A 7,342-nucleotide genomic window follows, 5' to 3' on the forward strand; every position below is an offset into this window, starting at 1 on the left:
CCGACAGTTTCGGGGCACGAAAAAGAAGCCTAATGATACCCATATGGAATGGGCGCACCGAATGCGGAGAGCGGCAAATCACTGGATGAGCGGAAGTAAAGCGGTGACTGGTGAGGAAATTTTACAATTGTTTCTCTTAGAACATTTTTATAATGGCATGGAACAGCAAGGGAAGGAATGGCTGCGAGACAGGCGGCCTTCTACCTTAGAAGAAGCAGCCAAATTGGCCGATGAACATTATGACTCCCATCTTCACGAACCCACAAACTACCGAGCTCCAGCACGGGTCGAACCCAGAGAGGTTTACCGTGCACCCCCTCGTGCTGAATTCCGAGCCCCGGTGCCCGCAGGGCCCGCCCGACACTCAGGACCACCCAATAACAGCTCTGAGCATCCCAGACCGACTTGCCACCGATGCAAGCAACCAGGGCATTTCATGGCTAGCTGCCCCCTTAATACGCACCAGACACCCAGGAATTACAATTACCCCTCTGGGTCATATCGTCCGGCCCGGGCCCTCTGTGTTAACCAAGAGGCCCCTATGCAGGAATATTTGGGGCCGCTTCACGAGGCAGACCCTGTATATGCTGCCTCAGATAACCGCCAGCACCATCGGCAGAAGGTATGGCTCGAGGGGCGATCTACAGAGGGATTGAGAGACACAGGGGCTACTATCACGCTCATACAGAGTCATTTGGTGCCGGAGCACAAGCGATCCGGTCAGACTGTGGCCGTTAGAGTGGCGGGGGGGGATGTGTACAAAATTCCAACAGCTAAAGTGCATCTTGATTGGGGAGCGGGAAAGGGGGCTGTGAACGTGGGCATAATGGATAATTTACCTGCCGAAGTACTACTGGGCAACGATTTGGTCTCCATGACTTCTGCCTATGCTCCAGTATGCAACAACGAGGCGGACCCAGTGACTACACGGGCCCAAGCCCGGACAGAGCGAGAGCTCTCACCAGTGCGGGAGACACAGGTAAGACCTACCCCGACCTTGCCTGACATGTTAGGCCCCATACCCTGGGACACCCCAGATGCTTTCGAGACAGAGTCTAAGACTGACCCGACCTTACAAAAGTACCGGGAACGAGCAGAGACCGGAGGGGGCGGGGCAGATAACGAAACATTCTTATGGGAAAAAGGGAAACTATACCGCTGGACAGAGAAAAGGGGACAGCGTAGGCGACAGCTGGTAGTGCCCCACAAATACCATCAAGAAATCCTCAAGATAGGCCACGACATCCCCTTAGCAGGCCACCTAGCCGTAACCCGTACCCTACACCGCATTACTCACACGTTCTTTTGGCCAGGGGTACACGCTGACGTTAGAACTTACGGTAACACCTGCGATGTGTGTCAACGAGTAGGAAGGCGAGGCGATCACCCTAAAGCCCATCTAGTAAATATGCCCATTGTAGAGGAACCCTTCAGCCGGGTTGCTATTGACCTAGTGGGACCACTGGCTACCCCTAGTCCCTCCGGTAAGCGCTACATTCTTACCGTAGTGGACTACGCTACCAGGTACCCAGAGGCTGTCGCCCTATCCAACATACAAGCGGATACGGTAGCGAATGCACTAGTACAGGTGTTCTCCCGGGTAGGATTTTCAAAAGAAATCCTATACGATCGAGGCACCCAATTTACGGCTGAATTGACCCAACAACTCTGGCAGGTTTGCAAAATTAAGTCCCTCTTGAGCTCCCCATACCACCCCCAGACGAACGGGCTGTGTGAGAGGTTCAATGGGACCCTCAAGCAAATGCTCAAGACGTTCACTCAGGAATACCGAGACTGGGAACGCTTCCTGCCGCACCTCCTATTTGCTTATCGGGAGGTGCCCCAGGAAACGACAGGGTTCTCTCCCTTCGAGTTGCTCTACGGAAGAAAGGTACGGGGACCCCTATACCTGATCCGGGAGCACTGGGAGGGAGAGATGGACACTGACGGTGTCCCCATTGTGCCATACGTGCTGGAACTCAGGGATCGAATGGAGCAATTAGCCAAATCCGTGCGGGCTAATCTCCAGTGGGCCCAGAGAAGACAGAAAGTATGATACGATCGGGGGGCCCGAAAGAGAATCTTCACCATAGGACAAAAGGTGTTAGTACTTGTACTACAGACAAATTGCAGGCGTCCTGGCAGGGTCCCTACCAGATCGTAGAGAAAAGGGGAGACACCACTTATGTGATAGCTAGCTGCCACGACAACAATCTTAGAAAGACATTCCATGTAAACATGCTCAAGGAATATTTTGAGTGACCAGAGAACGTGACGGCCGTATGTTGTTCCCCTCAGGAAGACCCAGACAGTCTACCCATTCCAGACCTATTAGAAAAGAGTCTCCCCACAGGTATAGTGGCTCAGGTTCAGATAGGAGACCGACTTAGCCCCACTGAAAGGGAGCAGCTCAACCAACTCCTACAGTCCAAACACCTCACCTTCTCCCCAAAGCCAGGGTACACTACTTTAACCACCCACCAGGTAGATACTCCAGGACAAGCTCCCTTGCGCCAGGCTCCGTACCGAATCCCCGAAGCAGTTAGGACAGGAATGAAGAAGGAGATCGATGAGATGTTCCAACTCAGGGTAATTGAGCCCTCCGATAGTCCCTGGGCCTCCCCAGTTGTCTTGGTGCCCAAGAAAGATGGGACCACCCGGTTCTGCGTAGACTATCGGAGGCTCAATGAAAAAAACGTGACGGACGCTTACCCTATGCCCAGGGTAGACGAGCTACTCGATCGTATAGCCAGGGGAAATTACCTGACCACTATTGACCTCTGCAAAGGTTACTGGCAGATTCCCCTGGCCCCGGAGGCTATCCCCAAGTCGGCATTCGTCACCCCATTCGGCTTATATCAGTTTAGGGTAATGCCGTTTGGGATGAAGAATGCCCCAGCTACATTCCAGCGCTTGGTGGATAGGCTCCTGGATGGCTTCCAGAGTTTTGCTTGCGCCTACCTGGACGACAAAGCGATCCACAGTGAGTCCTGGGAGGACCACTTAGCTCACGTAGGAATGGTTCTGGATCAGATCCGGCTGCTAGCCTGACTCTGAAGCCAGAAAAATGCCACTTTGGGATGGCCGAGGTACAGTACCTGGGTCACCGGGTGGGATGTGGAAAGCAGCGACCAGAGCCGGCCAAGATAGAAGCTGTCGCCAATTGGCCCACCACCATCACTAAGACTCAGGTCCTAGCCTTCCTGGGCACGGCAGGGTACTATAGACGGTTCGTACCAGACTACAGCACACTTGCCAAACCCCTGACTGACTTGACCAAGAAGAACTTACCTCAACAGGTCCTGTGGTCTCCACACTGTGAAACGGCTTTCCAGGCTCTCAAAAATACAAACGTTTTATCGTCCATACAGATGCTTCCATGTTCGGGCTGGGAGCCTTCCTCAGCCAAGTAGGCGAAGATGGAGGGGAGCATCCAGTTGCCTACATCAGCCGGAAGCTCCTGCCCCGCGAAGTCAGCTATGCAGCGGTCGAAAAGGAGTGTTTGGCTTTGGTGTGGGCATTAAAGAAATTGACTCCCTATTTATATGGGCAGGAGTTCACTCTGGTCACCGACCATAACCCGTTGGTGTGGCTGAACCGGGTCTCTGGAGATAATGGCAGGCTGTTACGTTGGAGTTTATCGTTGCAACCCTTCAATTTCACCATTACTTACAGACCTGGGAAACAGAATGGCAACGCCGACGGGTTGTCCAGACAAACCGACCTCAGCCCCGCATAACCAGCGGTCTGGACAGCCTTAGTCTGCCCCGAAAAGGGGTCAGACCGTGTCTGCCAGAGTGTTCCACAGAAAGGGAGCACTGTTACAGAAGCATTAGTTATTTTGTTGTGAAGAGCTTATTTCCCAGCAGCAATGCCTGAACCAGCCAAGCCAGCGCCTAAGAAGGGCTCCAAGAAAACCGTAACAAGTATAATTTCATAAAGAGTTAACTTTTTTTCAGCTTTTAGAAACTATTTTCTAAATACAAGTTTGCTGGCCTCAGCTCTAATTAAGTTTAGTGATAAAACATTCCCATTGTCTAATCACCTCCGGAGTCAGACTACTAATTGATAAGATGGACTGCATTGTTTTTTTTATGTGTAACTTGTTATCTGAAGTACTGTAATCCTATTGTGGCCTGTCAAAGGACATTGTCTCTCTATCTAAATGTGTGATGGGGGATTTTATGCTTCCCCCCTGGGAGTGCCCTGTGTGCATGTAACCTCAATAAAAAGCAGGCTGGGCATCCCAGTCCTGAGTTCTTGGTTGACCCTCAATTGCAGCGTTGACTCGTTTTTTGTGGGCAGAAGGGTATCCTAGCTGTACTACAGCTAAGGGGGATTATTCTACATTTGTGAGACTCATATAGAATACTATGGAAAGCAGCTTCTCCCCTCTTCAGCAATAGGGATCCAGGCTACTAAGTGGTCCATCTCTCAGCGAGACTAAGGGTAACCGTAACAGCAGGGGTCAGTGATAGCGGGGGTGGCAGATTAGGGGTTAATAAATGTAAGGTTAGGGGTGTTTAGACTCGGCGTACATGTTAGGGTGTTAGGTGCAGACATTGGAAGTGTTTCCCCATAGTAAACAATGGGGTTGCGTTAGGAGCTGAATGCTGCTTTTTTGCAGGTGTTAGGTTTTTTTCAGCTCAAACTGCCCCTTTGTTTTCTATGGGGGAATCGTGCACGAGCACATTTTTGAAGCTGGCCACGTCCGTAAGCAACGCTGGTAATTAGAGTTGCAGTGGCGGTAAATATGCTCTACGCTCCCTTTTTGGAGCCTAACGCAGCCCTTCTGTGAACTCTAAATACCAGCGGTATTTAAAAGGTGTGGGGGGAAAAAAGCACGCGTAGCTAACGCACCCCTTTGGCCGCAGAACTCTAAATCTAGCCGTTAGGGTTTATTTTATAGGTAAGTATTTAGTTTTAAATAGGAATAATTTAGTGAATGGTAGTAATTTTATTTAGATTTATTTGAATTATATTTAAGTTAGAGGGTGTTAGGGTTATGGTTAGACTTAGGTTTAGGGGTTAATAACTTTATGATAGTGGCGGCGACGTTGGCGGCGGCAGATTAGTGGTTAATACATTTAATAGGCTATGTGGGCTATGGCGGTTTAGGGGTTAATACTAGAATAGGTTAATTGCGTTGTGGGCTATGGCGGTTTAGGGGTTAATAATTGAGTTATTACTTGCGGTGTGGGTTTGATGGCGGATATAGGAGTTAATAGTTTATATAGGCATATTGCGTTGTGGGGGGTTGTCGATCTAGGGGTTAATACATTTATTATTAGTAGTGAGAGGGGGGGGGATTGCGGATATAGGGGTTTTACGTGTCGGGCTTATTTTTGGAAGGCAGGTTAGACTTTTACGGGAAATTTGATATTTCCTTTACTTTTCTTAGGCGCCGGCAGTTTCTAAAGTGCCGTAAGTCACTAGCGACTCCAGAAATTTGTAGTTACGCTAATTTCTGGACATCGCTAGTTTATCAGACTTAAGGCACTTTATGAACTGCCGGCGGGGTATATGTAATACCCCGATGTGCGAGGTGAAATTACGGGAGGCGCGGGTTCCCACGCTTGCACCAAAACCTGCGCTGTATATCGGATTGCGCCACATGTTTACTAATCAGCTATTTATTTCACCTGTGCTCCAGTTCAGAGATCCTGAAAATCTGGCCAGTTAGGGTTTCCAGATGTGAAGAAAAGACAGTTGCATTGCAAAATAATGCTCAAAAAAAGCCTCCAAAGATTTTATGAGATTATTTTTCTTGTCAACGAGTTTTTGATAATCAGACCCAGTGTGTAAAGTCACATTAGAACGATTGTCCACAAGATTTACAGTCACACATGACTTCATACACACTGACTTAAAAGGACATGAAACACAAAACTTCCTTTGATGATTCAGATAGAATATACAATTTTAAATAACTTTCCATTGTACTTCTGTTAGCAAATTTGTTTTGTTCTCTTGGTATCCTTTGTTGAAGGGGCAGCAATACACTATTGAGATAGATAAATATATCAGGTGAACTAATGAAAATAGCTATAAATGTGCAACCTCAAATCAGCAGCTTTTCTGCTCCTGAGCCTACCTAGATATTCTTCTCAAAAAGAATAGCAGGAGAACGAAATCAAATCAGATAATAGTAGTAAATGGGAAAGTTGTTTAAAATTGCCTGCTCTATCTGCAAGAAAAATATTAGGTTTCCCCATATCCCTGTAATCTGCTTTTTGGACTCAAGATGTGTAAAACACCCTCCCAGTGAAGTGTCAATGCAGGCTCCAACGCGCGTCTCACCGCTCACAGACTAAGTGTATGCTTTACATTTGTGTGCGGTAATTTACAACACTTTTGATTTTTAAAAAAAAATCTTTATTTTTAATAATCATAATAGGAGAATTTTCTAAAATCTAGACATGGGTTTAGTGAACGTAAACAAGATGCAAAGTTCCAGATGGCACTCTGATAACATTTTCATAGTCTAAAAATCTTTATTCCATTCATCTTAACTCTCATCATTGCTAAGCCTATATTTTCCCTAAAAAGGTAACATATCTATTTATCTATCTATCTATCTATCATCTATCTATCTATTTATCTATCTATCTATCTATCTATCTATCATCTATCTATAATCTATCTATCATCTATCTATCATCTATCTATCTATCTATCTATCTATCTATCTATCTATCTATCTATATATCTATCATCTATCTGTTATCTATCTATCTATTTATCTATCTATTATCTATCTATCTATCTATCTATCTATCTATCTATCTATCTATCATCTATCTTTTATTTATCTATCATCTATCTATCTATCTATCTATCATCTATCTATCTATTATCTATCTATCATCTATCTATCTATCTATCATCTATCTTTTATTTATCTATCTATCTATCATCTATCTATCTATCTATCTATCAATCTATCTATTTATCTGTCTATACTCACTTGACTCCAATCTGACAGTCAAGGAATTAGAAAATTTGTGTTGGAAGAGGGAGGTCAGTCTGGTAAAATTGTGTTGCCTTTTATCCTCTTAAATTAGCAGCGGCAGGAGGGATATTTCAGCCTGGATGAGAATGGTTGGCAGATATGTAGCAACACGGGAGATCACTTATTGGTCAAAAATGGGGCTTCTCTTAGCACTCTGGGGCAAAGAGAAATCTCCTTAAACGGTCAAAAGCTGGGGGGAAAGCAGAATACGCAATAAAAGAAAAAAAAGAGTGATTTATCCTTCAATTATTTTTTACCAAAAAGGAAGAGTCCAAATATATATAATTATATATATATATAATTATTTGAGAACACCCTTATTAAGGTCCC

Source organism: Bombina bombina, chromosome 7 (assembly GCF_027579735.1).
Source record: "Bombina bombina isolate aBomBom1 chromosome 7, aBomBom1.pri, whole genome shotgun sequence".
NCBI classification, from domain to species: domain Eukaryota; kingdom Metazoa; phylum Chordata; class Amphibia; order Anura; family Bombinatoridae; genus Bombina; species Bombina bombina.